This window comes from Triticum aestivum, chromosome 2B (assembly GCF_018294505.1).
Source record: "Triticum aestivum cultivar Chinese Spring chromosome 2B, IWGSC CS RefSeq v2.1, whole genome shotgun sequence".
Lineage (NCBI taxonomy): Eukaryota > Viridiplantae > Streptophyta > Magnoliopsida > Poales > Poaceae > Triticum > Triticum aestivum.
Window position 1 is genome coordinate 28,896,727 of NC_057798.1, and position 16,023 is coordinate 28,912,749.

Sequence of the window (16,023 nt, forward strand, 5' to 3'; positions counted from 1 at the left end):
AAAGGAAATGCCACGATCGGACGTCTGAGCGACATTGCAGAAAGGGCTTATAAAAGAAATACCACAGTCGAACGTCTGAGCGACATCATAGAAAGGGCTTATATCAAATGTAAATAACAAGTATGCCACAGTCGGATGTCTGAGCGACATCACAGAAAGGGCTTATATCACATGTAAATAACAAGTATGCCACGGTCAGATGTCTGAGCGACATCACAGAAAGGGCTTATATCAAAAGTAAGTAACGGGTTAGTCCATCCACAAGAATAAACTCTTAACCAGATTTTGGAACTCATGTAGTCCATCGGGTTTTCTCACTGAGGCTGATATCTAACAAGATAAGATGAACACAGTACTTGGACATGTACAAGATGATTTAAAGGATTTGTGACTCTGCAGAGTTTGTACTAACTGACCACAGCCAACGGATTTCCGTAGCCACGAAGGACTAGTTCCGTTTATGGTATTTCGGTAGAAACACATTTAACCAGTACACACCCATTCCACCTCATGATGCCAGGAATCACCCTAGACAACGTCCAAGAAAAACTTTGAGATGGGGAGGTCACAACCTCGAATAGCATGGGATCAAATTTCTATATGCGCGCTCTAAGGGGTGCCCCCCTCTCGGTCCCAACCGGAAACACCCATGCCCCCTGACCGGATGACGGGCTTTAATCCAGGGCCATGGAACCCTCATCCCGGCCTCTCTATTTGGCGTGTACCAGGAAAAACGGTTTGCAACTTACTAAGCCATATTCCTTGCGGAAAACATGTGGCAGTACAGGAATGGAAATGAATGGGAATGTGATTTGATTCACAATGACACTGAAGACAAATAGACTGGCGTAAGACTGGCATGCCACAACACTGCCATCTTACCCATCCTCATGCCATCACATGGCCATGCAAATATGTATCCAACAACATATGGCTTTCCGAAACTTACTTTCCACTTCTGTGCATGAAACATAACATTCAAAGATATGTTCATAAACATGCCATGAAACTCCTAAATGCAAACATGCAACCAACACTCATCATATCAAGAGTTCAAACATGCTTTCCTGGATCGGAGTAGTCAGAGTCTAACTAGGTGAAGTTCGCGGCTCCGTCACCTCCTCCGGTATCTACGGTATAAGAAAATACACACGTAACATAAATACCGTGAGGTGCACAAAAAGTAATCCAAATAATTCTCAAATAAATCTGATAAAAAACTAGACAAAATTTAAAGAGAACAGAAAAAGAATCAAACAAAAATCCTTTTCTGTTAAAAAGTTATAAGGGTTTTGATTCAGGGACCTTTCTGCAATGAAACAGAAAACTCTCAGGGGGTTCTGCAGAAAAGTCCAGAAAATGATTCGTTTTTAAAAAGAATGAGAGACTGACAGGAGGGTCCCACCCGTCAGGTTTGAATATTCAAACGAGGGAGACGAGGCTCATCGGCGCCCGAGAGCTGCGGTGGTCGCCGACGGCGATCCACGGCGAGGCAAGGGGATCGGGTGGTACCTCCGTGTTCAGTACATCCTTCCACGTCGGTGGGTGGTGGTGGTGGTCGCCGGCGAGCACTGTGTCGACGGCGGCCCTTGCTCCGGCGGACGGTGGTTCGGGTAGTCGTGGACCTCGTCGGAGAGAGCTGCTGGGGTCAAATTGGATTTGGGGTTAGTCTCCTAGAGGTGGCATGAGGCTACGGGCAAGTCTAGGGTGGTGGAGGAGTTCTCACCAGCGAGAACGCTGCCAGAGCCCGAAGCGGACGAAGGTGGCCGGAGTTGAGGAAGAAGGGCCCCTCGAGGCTCTTCTAGAGGTTGGGCGGGGTCTGGTGAGGTGGTGGAGGTGTACGGGGTCGAGAGCGAGCTCGGAGGCGCTATTTATAGCCGGCCCGAGGCGGTTGCCGTGAACGAGTTAAGTCCGGCGAGCGATTACGGCGGCGCTGTGGCTGGACGGTTGGTTTAGAGGCTTGAGCATCATCTAGACGGAGCACTGGTTCCATTCCAGTGTCTAACCCAACAAGGTAGGGGTGGTTACGGCCTGTCCCCGACGGAACGGCCGTACGGCACGTCGGTGGCAGAGAGCGCGCCCTGAGCGTGCCAGGCCACGACGACGGTGCTGCATGCATGCGCTGGCAAGGAGATGGCCACGCGGAGCTCTCAGGTGGTTTGGGCGGTGCCGAACGGCGTTATGCCGCAGGGTGCTCCCTGTCGGCCGCCACGGGAGGTTCTGCCGCCGCGGAAGACGCCGGCGCAGGCGGGCCAGGGTGCCACCGACGCCAGGAACGAGCCAAGCGCGCGTGTGGTGCTCCGGACAGGGAGGAGGAGCCATGCACAACGCGCCAGGCGCACAGTCGACATGTGACTGAACTCTGACGAAGAAACGACACTGAACTTACTGAATTTTCTGAAGATGCCACGTAACAGTGCAGGCCAGGTGTTCGACAGAATGATTTTGGCATGTGGGGATTTTTCCTTGAGCTGGTTTTTGGTGGAGTGGTCTCTCATTGCAGCTGGGGGTTGCCTGAATTTTTGTGGAATTTTTGGAAAAATGGAGATATGAATTTCACCAAATTTTACAAATCTGGTCCAAACTTGCAGAGGGTGAATTTTGAAAATTTTGAAAAGGAGAAGAGTGGATCTTGATGGTTCTAGGTTGTGGGTGCTAAGGACTATCCAGAGGAGTTGATTTGAGATCAAAGTTCAAAGGCATTAAGGTACTTGCTTTGCAAATTACCTAGGCTCAAAATAAAGGACAAAATTGTTTTGGGAAAAGAAATAAATGAGATAAAATCCAAAAATGGATTTAACTAGTTGGGACAGAAAGTTTGGGATGTCCCAAAGTGGAAGGAGGGGTTTTGGGAGAATTTTACCACAAGAGGTATGGTAAAACAAGAATGGATCAAAACCAAAGAAAAGCCCAAAACCAAAAAGGTTTTTCTTTTTAGAAGAAACTAAATCCAAGAAAAAGATTTTGAGAAGGAAAACTCAGAAGAGAGGTTTTTAAGAAGGGTTTAAATGTCCTTCTTTAAACCAGGCAAGGCTCTTGCTGAAAACAAAAACAACAAAAATTTTCGGAGTGTCACAGCACCTATCCCCTTAGGAAAAATCTCGTCCCCGAGATTTCAGCTGATCCTTAAACAGGTGTGGGTGCTCTGTCCGAAGAAAATCCTCCCTCTCCCAAGTTGCTTCATTCTCGGTGTGATTGCTCCACTGAACTCTGAAAAACTTGATGGTTTTCTGTCGGGTCCTCCTCTCAGACTCTTCTAATATTTTTATTGGGTGCTCCCGGTAGGTGAGGTCTGGTTGTACGTCAATATTTTCATGTGACACTTGCTTCTCTGGGTTGCTCACGTACTTTCTCAACTGCGAGATGTGGAACATGTTGTGGATATCGGATAAATCCCCGGGTAGGTCTAGCTGGTAGGCTACCGTGCCTCTTCGAGCCACTATACGGAATGGTCCGATGAATCTTGGTGCTAGCTTTCCCTTAACCCTGAATCATTGCAGACCCCTCATAGGAGAAACTCTTAGGTATACAAACTCTCCGGGTTCAAAACTGATTTCCCGATGCTTTCAATCGTAATAACTCTTTTGCCGACTTTGAGCTGTCCTGAGTCGATCTCTAATCTTCTTAACTTTCTCCTCAACCTCTTTGAGCATATCTGGGCCGAAGATGTGGCTGTCCCCGGTTTCTGACCAGTTTAGCGGGGTACGACATCTTCTCCCACACAGAGCTTCAAAGGGTGCCATTTGCAAGCTGGCTTGATAACTGTTGTTGTATGCGAATTCTGCATATGGCAAGCTTTCTTCCCAACTGGTTCCGTAGGTGAGGACATAGGCTCTCAGCATGTCTTCTAGAATTTGGTTTACGCGTTCAGTTTGCCCATCCGTCTGGGGGTGGTATGCGGTACTGAATGCTAGTTGGGTTCCCAGTGCCTGTTGTAGGTGATCCCAAAATCTAGAGACGAACTGTGTGCCTCTGTTAGATATGATAGTCCTTGGGACTCCATGCAGGCAGACGATACGGGCAAGATAAAGTCTGGCCAGTCTCTGAGTGGTGTGAGTTGTCTTCACCGGGATAAAGTGTGCTACCTTAGTTAATCTGTCGGTGATGACCCATATGGCATTATTTCCGTGTCGTGACCGTGGTAGTCCAACAATGAAATCCATTCCAATCTCGTCCCACTTCCACTCGGGTATCTTGTTTGGCTGTAACAGCCCGGCTGGTTTTTGGTGTTCGGCCTTGATGCGTTGACAAGAGTCACAGCGTGCAATGAACGTGGCTATGTCTCTCTTCATACCGTGCCACCAAAATTTTTCCTGAAGGTCTTTGTACATTTTTGTTCCTCCAGGGTGGATTGAATACGGAGCGGTGTGGCTTTCATCCAGAATCTGTTGTTTGAGGTCCTTGATATTTGGTATGCAAAGTCTCTTTCCGTACCGCAATACTCCTTGCTCATCTACGTTGAATTCTGAGGCTTTGCCCGAACTCACTTTCCTTTTTATGCCATCAATGCTGGGGTGTCCATGGTGAGCCTCCTTAATCTTTTCCATCAGGGTAGGCTGTATTTCCAAATTCGCCACACTGCCTTCGATGACCATTATTAAATTGAGTTTGGCAAATTCCTATTGAAATTCTAGCCTCAAATTTGGCATACTGTCGTTGTCCGTGCTGGGATTCCGACTAAGGGCATCTGCCACAACATTTGCTTTTCCGGGATGATAGTGGATTCCAACATCATAATCCTTCACCAACTCCAACCAGCGTCGTTGCCATAAATTAACTTCCGGCTATGTGAAAATATACTTAAGACTCTTATGGTCTGTGTATATTTCACAACGATTTCCCAGTAGAAAGTGTCTCCATTCCTTGAGTGCATGGATGACCGCTGCCAATTCTAAGTCATGAGTGGGATAATTTTCCTCATGCTTGCAAAGTTGTCTCGAGACATACACAACTACCTTGCCTTCTTGCATCAATACGCATCCAAGGCCTTTCCGGGATGCGTCACAATATACTTCAAATTTTTTGTGTATGTCTGGCACAATTAATACTGGTGCCGTTGTTAATTTCCTTTTTAGCTCTTGGAAGCTTTTCTCACATGCTTCCGTCCATTCAAACTTCTTGTCTTTCTTGAGCAACTACGTCATTGGCTTTGCTATGGTGGAGAATCCCTCAATAAATCTCCGATAATAGCCTGCCATTCCCAAGAAACTCCGTACGTCCGTTACGCTAGCTGGTGGTTTCCAGCCAAGTACGGCCTTGACCTTTTTCGGGTCTACTGCAATACCTTCTTGGGTGAGTACGTGGCCCAGAAAACCCACCTGTCTTAGCAAAAATTCACATTTGCTGAATTTGGCGTACATTTGATGTTTCCTGAGTTCTCCTAGTACAATCCTGAGATGCTCGGCGTGCTCTTCTGGTGTTTTGGAGTATATCAGAATATCATCGATGAATACCACAACAAACTTGTCCATATACTTCATAAATACTTTGTTCATGAGGTGAACAAAATATGCGGGGGCGTTTGTTAGCCCAAATGGCATTACGGTGAACTCATACAATCCATATCTGGAGGTGAAGGCTGTCTTGGGAATATCTTCTGTTCGCACTTTTAATTGGTGGTATCCCGATCTCAAGTCAATTTTTGAGAAGACTTTGGCCTGTGCGAGCTGATCAAATAAATCATTTATTCGGGGCATCGGGTATTTGTTCTTGATTGTGACCATGTTAAGAGCTCAATAGTCAATACACAATCTCAGTGTTCCATCCTTTTTCTTGGCAAATAAAATTGGAGAACCCCAAGGTGAGGAACTGGCTCATATGTATCCTTCTCCAATAATTCTTTTATTTGCTTCTTCAATTCTACCAATTCGGATGGTGCCATTCTGTATGGTTTCTTGTAAATGGGAGCGGTTCCGGGTGCTAGCTCAATGCTGAATTCTATCTCTCGGTCCGGTGGCATGCCTGGTAGTTCTTCTGGAAATACGTCTGGAAATTCACACACTACTGGAACCTTGTTCAGCTCAGAAACGTCCACCTTGTTTAATCTTGGTTGCCGAGGTATTTGTCTCTCTTTGGCTGAAACTTTAATTGTCTTCCCGTGATGGTGTGTGAGAATCACGGTCTGGTTGAAGCAGTCAATAAAACCTTTGTTGGTGGTTAACCAATCCATCCCTAGGATGACATCCAATCCTTTGCTTTCCAATACAATAAGGTTGGCGTAAAACTTCAATCCTTCAAATCCAATAACCACACCTTGACAGTAACTCTGGGTCACTTGCTTAATCCCAGGGAACTTGATGATCATGGAATTTTCCAAGGGAAGCATCGGAAAATTATTTTGCAAAGCAAAACTCTTCGAAATGAATGAGTGAGAAGCTCCAGAATAAAAAAAAAACCATGGCAGGTATTGTGTTGACAGGGTACGTACCGAGTACGATATCTGGGGCGTTCTGTGCTTCCTCTTTGGTCACGTGGTTCAGGTGACCCTTCCGGTGGTTGTTATTGGGGTTGAAATTGTTTCGCTTTGGCGCTGAATTATTTCCACCATTGTTAGGCTTCGGGGTTGAGTTCCTTGGCTTGGGGCACTGATTGGCATAGTGCCCTTCTTCTCCACAAGCGTAACAAGTAACGCCAGTGCGATATGTGAACTCCTTGTCTCTTGCATGGAAATTCTTGATTGGACGTGAATTATTCGTCGGGGTTTTGTGTGTTCCACCCTTCTGAAATTCCGTCTTGCTTCTGTTGTTGCGAGCAAAAGTAGACTGGTCCCTTTTGCGTTTGCGGAAATCTTCCAAACTGCGTCGCTCATTTTCCAGAGTAATGGCCTTATCGACCAGTGTTTTAAAATCTGGGAAGGTATGCACAACCAACTGGCATTTAAGTGCGGGTGTCAGGCCTTCCAAGAATTTTTCCATCTTCTTGCTCTCGGTCATGCACTCTTCATTAGCGTAGCGAGACAACATAGTGAATTGGCTGTTGTATTCTGACACTGTCATGGTCCTTTGCCTGAGGTCATCAAATTCTCTCTTCTTGATTTTCATAACACTCTTAGTAATGTGTGCCCCACGAAAACCTTCCTTGAAATCCTCCCAGGTTATTTCATTTTCGTTGGGGTGCATGTGCAGGAAGTTTTCCCACCACGATGCAGCTGCTCCGGTGAGATAATGAGGTGCATACAATACTTTTTCACGGCCTGAACACTGTGCAATAACTAATTTTCTCTCCATGTCTCGAGGCCAGTCGTCGGCCTCAAGAGGCTTGTCAGTATGAGAAAATGTTGGAGGACGCGTCTTCTGTAACTCAGATAACTTGGATTGCTGCTGATACTGACCACGGTGATTTCCCATATTGATGAATTGGTTCATCATTTCCTGGTGTTGTTGCTGACTCTGTTCATACAGACAACACACTTGGGTAAATGCTATTTCACTGTCCTGTTGACTTGTCTGTCCCTGAGTGAAATTATGGTTTGATGGTGTGCCATAATTTTCTTCGGGCTGATTTGGCATGGAGCGCGTCCACGGACGAGACATCTTTCACTCTGGGGATATATTTTGTGAAACTCGTAAGACAAGAAAGAGAGTCGCAAAAGTCAATAAAATCACACATAAAGAATTTTTTAAAACTCTAGGATTTTTTTTTTGAAAATACACGATTGCGCGCGGAGAAGGACTATTACATATCTTACACGCAAGCATAATTATACATTACATCATTTAGGATATGCGTACATAATCCTGACATGTTATTGAGACTAGTGCACTTCTCCATATCCTACATGATGCGCAAACAGACTACTTCTCACAACCTATGTACATATAAACATATCACACAAGTCGGTACATCGCATGGCGTCTAAACGTACTCAGTCGGAGATGGTGAGGATCTCCCTTGGCCTGCCGAGGGTGAGACGCAGTGACGCTGGGGACTCAACCTCCTCCCCGCTAATAGGTTCCAGACGAGAAAAGCTGTGCTGAGCTGATGGAGCAGGTGCCATAGGCAGAGTAACACGAATATGAGTGGGTGGAATAGGTGGAGTAGCATGTATAGGAGTGGGTGCAATAAGTGGTGCAGAGCGAATGGGAGTGGGTGCAATAGCCTGGTTAAATTCCTCAGTGGTAGGCAAACAACGAGCAGTGGCGAGAATGCTAGGTGAGTGAGAAGCTGAGGACGAGATAAAAGTCAGCGGTGGAGCGGTGTGCAGGAGTTCCCTCCTGTTGGCGACACAGCCATGGACTGAGTCCATGCAGGCAGCTACGAGGTCGTCCACCATGCTGTCGAAAGCTGCCTCCAGGGCTCGGAGGTACTCGACAAGCATCTCAAAGGCCTCGTCTCGTTCTCCTCTGGGGCAAGAGAATGAGTAGTGACAGGTGTATGGCATGTGGCATGGAAGGTAGCGGTAGCGACGGGTCTTCATAGCAGGAAGGACATCCCGAAGACAAGCTATCGCCTCGCGGGCAGCCATCTGCATAGCATGCCTCTCTGTAGGCATGGCTCTCCCCAAGAATCGGAAGCGGCGTATCTCAGCACGCCCTCCCCTGAATTGCACCGCGGCCTGGTGCATGGTCAGACTATCGTTGATCTTGTGTGGATAAAGTGTGAAGACTGGGCGCACGAATGGCCCCATCGCGACCTGAATGATGAAGGAGAGGAGCTTGACGAACCCCTCAGGCACGTTGGCGAACATCTGTGACTCACAGTCGTTGCCAGCCATCTACAAAAGTAGGCAAACATTCTGAGCGATCAGATCATAAATTTTATGCTGACTGTCAGAAAAATGACTACATTTGTAAAAACATGAATAAACTCTATCATGCTAATAACCGATTAGCGATCGCACCTAGTGGCTTCCTACAGTCAGCCTGGCTCTGGTACCAAGTATGTCACGGCCGGTTTTTCAATAAAATACTTATTGAGAAAATCAATCTTTTGATCCCAGTATAGGAAAAGTTATCCTCACTGGTAGACAAATACTTGATATACAGAGGACCAGTAGCATTAAATATATTACAGGGTTGAGCCGAGGCTGCTCAACAATTTATTACAAACACGCAAATAACAGACATAAAGGCGGTTATGACACATGGGTGTGGTGACATGCTACTAGCTCAAGATAAAAAGTGGTGGTGGATAACTTGACTCCTAACTGGTAGCTCATCGAGCGTCGAGGTGAGGCTCGATGAATTTATTACTGGGGTGGCAGAAGCGGATATAATACAGTGACCAAATGCAGGATCGCACGGGACTGACTGGGACTCCTCTAGGCGTCAGACTCGCTATTGAACTCTTCATCCATGAGATCGCCTTCATGAACATCTGGCCAAATCAACAAGCCAGGTGAGTACTTTGAAAGTACTCGCAAGACAGTTCGGACAAAAGATATAACAAATGCATGCATGAATGCGTCATGAGCAAAAAAATAATGATGCTCATTCCAATAATTAAATTTTTGCACGACTTGATAAGTAAAACAAAAATAACTGAAAACCGATCGGGTGTCTGGAGCGACACCTCGAAAGGTATACAAATAAAGCTCATGCCGCAGTCGGGTGTCTAAGCGACAGCACATAAAGGGCTTATAAAGAAATGCCACAGTCGGGCGTCTCAGTGACACCACATAAAGGGCTTATAAAAGAAATGCCACAGTCGGACGTCTGAGCGACATCACAGAAAGGGCTTATAAAGGAAATGCCACGATCGGACGTCTGAGCGACATCGCAGAAAGGGCTTATAAAAGAAATGCCACAGTCGGACGTCTGTGCGACATCACAGAAAGGGCTTATATGAAATGTAAATAACAAGTATGCCACAGTCGGATGTCTGAGCGACATCACAGAAAGGGCTTATATCACATGTAAATAACAAGTATGCCACAGTCGGACGTCTGAGCGACATCACAGAAAGGGCTTATATCAAAAGTAAGTAACGGGTTAGTCCATCCACAAGAATAAACTCTTAACCGGATTTTAAAACTCATGTAGTCCACCGGGTTTTGTCACTGAGGCTGCTATTTGACAAGATAAGATGAACACAGTACTTGGACATGTACAAGATGATTTAAAGGATTTGTGACTCTGCAGAGTTTGTACTAACTGATCACAGCCAAAGGATTTCCGTAGCCACGAAGGACTAGTTCCATTTATGGTATTTCGGTAGAAACACATTTAACCAGTACACACCCATTCCACCTCACGATGCCAGGAATCACCCTAGACAACGTCCAAGAAAAACTTTGAGACGGGGAGGTCACAACCTCGAATAGCATGGGATCAAATTTCTATACGCGCGCTCTAAGGGGTGCGCCCCTCTCGGTCCCAACCGGAAACACCCATGCCCCCTGACCGGATGACGGGCTTTAATCCAGGGCCATGGAACCCTCATCCTGGCCTCTCTATTTGGTGTGTACCAGGAAAAATGGTTTGCAACTTACTAAGCCATATTCCTTGCGGAAAACATGTGGCAGTACAGGAATGGAAATGAATGGGAATGTGATTTGATTCACGATGACACTGAAGACAAATAGACTGGCGTAAGACTGGCATGCCACAACACTGCCATCTTACCCATCCTCATGCCATCACATGGCCATGCAAATATGTATCCAACAACATATGGCTTTCCAAAACTTACTTTCCACTTCTGTGCATGAAATATAACATTCAAAGATATCTTCATAAACATGCCATGAAACTCCTAAATGCAAACATGCAACCAACACTCATCATATCAAGAGTTCAAACATGCTTGCCTGGATCGGAGTAGTCGGAGTCTAACTGGGTGAAGTTCGCGGCTCCGTCACCTCCTCCGGTAACTACAGTATAAGAAAATACGCACGCAACGTAAATACCACGAGGTGCACAAAAAGTAATCCAAATAATTCTCAAATAAATCTGATAAAAAACTAGACAAAATTTTAAAGAGAACAGAAAAAGAATCAAACAAAAATCCTTTTCTGTTAAAAAGTTATAAGGGTTTTGATTCAGGGACCTTTCTGCAATGAATCAGAAAACTCTCAGGGTGTTCTGCAGAAAAGTCCAGAAAACGATTCGTTTTTAAGAAGAATGAGAGACTGACAGGTGGGTCCCACCCATCAGGTTTGAATATCCAAACGAGGGAGATGGGGCTCGTCGGCGCCCGAGAGCTGCGGTGGTCGCTGACGGCGATCCACGGTGAGGCAAGGGGATCGGGTGGTACCTCTGTGTTCAGTACGTCCTTCCGCGTCGGTTGGTGGTGGTGGTGGTCGCCGGCGAACACTGTGTCGACGGCGGCCCTTGCTCCGGCGGACGGTGGTTCGGGTAGTCGTGGACCTCGTCGGAGAGAGCTGCTGGGGTCAAATTGGAGTGGGGGTTAGTCTCCTAGAGGTGGCATGAGGCTACGGGCAAGTCTAGGGCGGTGGAGGAGTTCTCACCAGCGAGAACGCTGCCGGAGCCCAAAGCGGACGGAGGTGGTCGGAGTTGAGGAAGAAGGGCCCCTCGAGGCTCTTCCAGAGGTTGGGCGGGGTCTGGTGAGGTGGTGGAGGTGTGCGGGGTCGAGAGCGACCTCGGAGGCGCTATTTATAGCCGACCCGAGGCGGTTGCCGTGAACGGGATAAGTCCGGCGAGCGATTACGGCGGCGCTGTGGCTGGACTGTTGGTTTAGAGGCTTGAGCATCGTCTAGACGGAGCACTGGTTCCATTCCAGTGTCTAACCCAACAAGGTAGGGGTGGTTACGGCCTGTCCCCGACGGAACGGCCGTACGGCACGTCGGCGGCAGAGAGCGCGCCCTGAGCGTGCCAGGCCACAATGATGGTGCTGCATGCGTGCGCTGGCAAGGGAGATGGCCACGCGGAGCTCTTAGGTGGTTTGAGCGGTGCCGAACGGCGTTATGCCGCAAGGTGCTCCCTGTCGGCCGCCACGGGAGGTTCTGCCGCCGCGGAAGACGCCGGCGCAGGCGGGACAGGGTGCCACCGATGCCAGGAACGAGCCAAGCGCGCGTGTGGTGCTCCGGACAGGGAGGAGGAGCCGTGCACAACGCGCCAGTCGCACAGTCGACATGTGACTGAACTCTGACGAAGGAACGACACTGAACTTACTGTATTTTCTGAAGATGCACAGTAACAGTGCAAGCCAGGTGTTCGACAAAATGATTTTGGCATGTGGGGATTTTTCCTTGAGCTGGTTTTTGGTGGAGTGGTCTCTCAATGCAACTGGGGGTTGCCTGAATTTTGGTGGAATTTTTGGAAAAATGGAGATATGAATTTCACCAAATTTTACAAATCTGGTCCAAACTTGCAGAGGGTGAATTTTGAAAATTTTGAAAAGGAGAAGAGTGGATCTTGATGGTTCTAGGTTGTGGGTGCTAAGGACTATCCAGAGGAGTTGATTTGAGATCAAAGTTCAAAGGCATTAAGGTACTTGCTTTGCAAATTACCTAGGCTCAAAATAAAGGACATAATTGTTTTGGGAAAAGAAATAAATGAGATAAAATCCAAAAATGGATTTAACTAGTTGGGACAGAAAGTTTGGGATGTCCCAAAGTGGAAGGAGGGGTTTTGGGAGAATTTTACCACAAGAGGTATGGTAAAACAAGAATGGATCAAAACCAAAGAAAAGCCCAAAACCAAAAAGGTTTTTCTTTTTAGAAGAAACTAAATCCAAGAAAAAGATTTTGAGAAGGAAAACTCAGAAGAGAGGTTTTTAAGAAGGGTTTAAATGTCCTTCTTTAAACCAGGCAAGGCTCTTGCTGAAAACAAAAACAACAATTTTTTTTGGAGTGTCACATTCCCTCTTCGAAGGGCCTATCTATTTACTTTTATGTTGAGTCATCACCCTTATTAAAAGCACCCGCTGGAGAGCACTCTGTCATTTGCATTCATTACTATTGGTTTATATTGGGCATTTCTTGATTGGATCTCTTTTACCATGAATTACAATGTTTAGTCAGTCCTTGATCTTTAAAGGTGCTCTGCATTTATGTTTTGCGGTCTCAGAAAGGTCTAGCGAGATACCATTTTGTTATATCATGTTATGATTATTTTGAGAAAGTGTTGTCATCCGAGTTTATTATTATGGCTCGCTAGCTGATTATGCTATTGATGTGAGTAATTGTGAGACCTATGTGTTATTGTGAGTATGGTTAGTTCGTAATATTTGCTGAAACTTGAATGCTAGCTTTTCATGTTACAACAACAAGAGCAAACAGAGTTTGTAAAAGTTTTTCTTTATCACTTTCAGTTTACCAACTGAATTGCTTGAGGACAAGCAAAGGTTTAAACTTGGGGGAGTTGATACGTCTCCAACGTATCTACTTTTCCAAATACTTTTGCCCTTGTTTTGGACTCTAACTTGCATGATTTGAATGAAACTAACCCGGACTGATGCTGTTTTCAGCAGAACTACCATGATGTTGTTTTATGTGTAGAAAAGAAAAGTTCTCGGAATGTCCTGGAAATCCACGGAGGCACTTTTTGGAATTAATAAGAATTTTGGTGAAACAATTAATGTCAGGGGGCTCACAGCCTCTCAACGAGACAGGGGGGCGGCCCCCTAGGGCGCGGCCTCCTATCTCGTGGGCCCCCTAGACCTCCACCGACCTCAACTCCAACTCCATATATTCCGTCTCGGGGAGAAAAAAATCAGGGAGAAAGTTTCATCGCGTTTTACGACACGGAGCCGCCGCCAAGCCCTATTCTCTCTTGGGAGGGCTGATCTGGAGTCCGTTCGGGGCTCCGGAGAGGGGGATTCGTCGCCGTCGTCATCATCAAGCATCCTCCATCACCAATTTCATGATGCTCACCGCCGTGCATGAGTAATTCCATCGTAGGCTTGCTGGACGGTGATGGGTTGGATGAGATTTACCATGTAATCAAGTTAGTTTTGTTAGGGTTTGATCCCTAGTATCCACTATGTTCTGAGATTGATGTTGCTATGACTTTGCTATGCTTAATGCTTGTCACTAGGGCCCGAGTGCCATGATTTCAGATCTGAACCTATTATGTTTTCATGAATATATGTGTGTTCTTGATCCTATCTTGCAAGTCTATAGTCACCTATTATGTGTTATGATCCGACAACCCCGAAGTGACAATAATCAGGATACTTCTCGCTGATGACCGTAGTTTGAGGAGTTCATGTACTCACTATGTGTTAATGCTTTGTTCCGGTTCTCTATTAAAAGGAGGCCTTAATATCCCTTAGATTCCGCTAGGACCCCGCTGCAACGGGAGGGTAGGACAAAAGATGCCATACAAGTTCTTTTCCATAAGCACGTATGACTATTTACGGAATACATGCCTACATTACATTGATGAATTGGAGCTAGTTCTATATCACCCTATGTTATAACTATTGCATGAGGAATCGCATCCGGCATAATTATCCATCACTGATCCATTGCCTATGAGCTTGTCATATATTGTTCTTCGGTTATTTACTTTTCCGTTGCTACTGTTACAACTACTACAAAAACCCAAAAACATTTATCTTTACTGTTGCTACCATTACCATTACTATCATACCACATTTGCTACTAAACACTTTGCTGCAGATACTAAGTTATCCAGGTGTGGTTGAATTGACAACTCAACTGCTAATACTCAGGAATATTCTTTGGCTTCCCTTGTGTCGAATCAATAAATTTGGATCGAATACTCTACCCTCGAAAGCTGTTGCGATCCCCTATACTGGTGGGTTATCAGTGCCCCACGAACCCAAGGATCTTGTCACCGTAAGCTGGCACTTCATGAAGTTGTGTGGAAAGCTACTCATGGTGATGCGGCAATTGCTAATACCCGAATATACCATAAAGTTCACTCACAAGGTTCAAGTATTCGAAGCGAAGGTCAATGCAGGCGGGTGGGTGCCAGTTACTAGCGGGCTCACTGGTCAAGCACTTTTTATCAGGAAATGCTTCTGCAAGTCTATTCCTGCTCACGTCGAGGTAGAAAGGGATGTTATCTATTTTACCAACACAGGAGATATGTTGAACATGAGATCTCAAACTATGAGCCCACCAATGAGGGACATTGATTACCATTTCTCGACGTGGATAATTTTCTTAGAGCTGGTGGTTTAAGAACTATTTGTGTCACAATTAAGATTAGATGTAAAGATTGCATGATGTGTTGGGCTTCGGGACATGTAAATTGTTTTTCTTAGCCCAAATCTTCTACGCTATGACAAACTAATGAATCCTACCACATTAATTTTACGGGTTTTTTATTTTTCATTCGACTGACTACAATTCGGCTTTAGTCAAATTTTATAGCCATTCGATCTTGCATTGAGATTCCCGATGGAGGATGTCTGATTCCTGCTACGTCTTGAGCTTGCGTTGGTTTTCCTCTAAGAGGAGAGGGTGATGCAGCAAAGTGTAGCGTAAGTATTTCCCTCAGTTTTGAGAACCAAGGTATCAATCCAGTAGGAGGCTCCTCAAAAGTCCCAAAAGGTGTGTACAGGAAGGATGATTGTGGTAAACTAAAAAGCAAAGACTAATATAATACACGATGCTCCAAGCAAAACACATAACATGTGGCGAATAAAAATATAGCTCCAAGTAAAGTTACCAATGAACGAAGACGAAAGAGGAGATGCCTTCCCGGGGCATCCCCAAGCTTAGGCTTTTGGCTATTCTTGAATATCTTGGGGTGCCATGGGCATCCCCAAGCTTAGGCTCTTGCCACCCTTTATTCCATAGTCCATAAAAGCTTTACCCAAAACTTGAAAACTTCACAACACAAAACTCGACAGGAAATCTTATAAGCTCCGTTAGTGAAAGAAAACAAAACCACCACATAAGGTACTGCAATGAACTCATTCTTTATTTAAACCTACTGTATTCCAACTTCCTTATGGTTTATAAACTAATTTACTAGCCATAGATGCATTGAAATAAGCAAACAACACACGAAAAGCAGAATCTGTCAAAAACAGAATAGTCTGTAGCAATCTGTAACTAACGCAAACTTCTGGAACTCTAAAAATCCTACCAAAATAGGAAGTCCTGGATAATTTGTCTATTGAACAGAAGCAAAAAGAATCAACGCA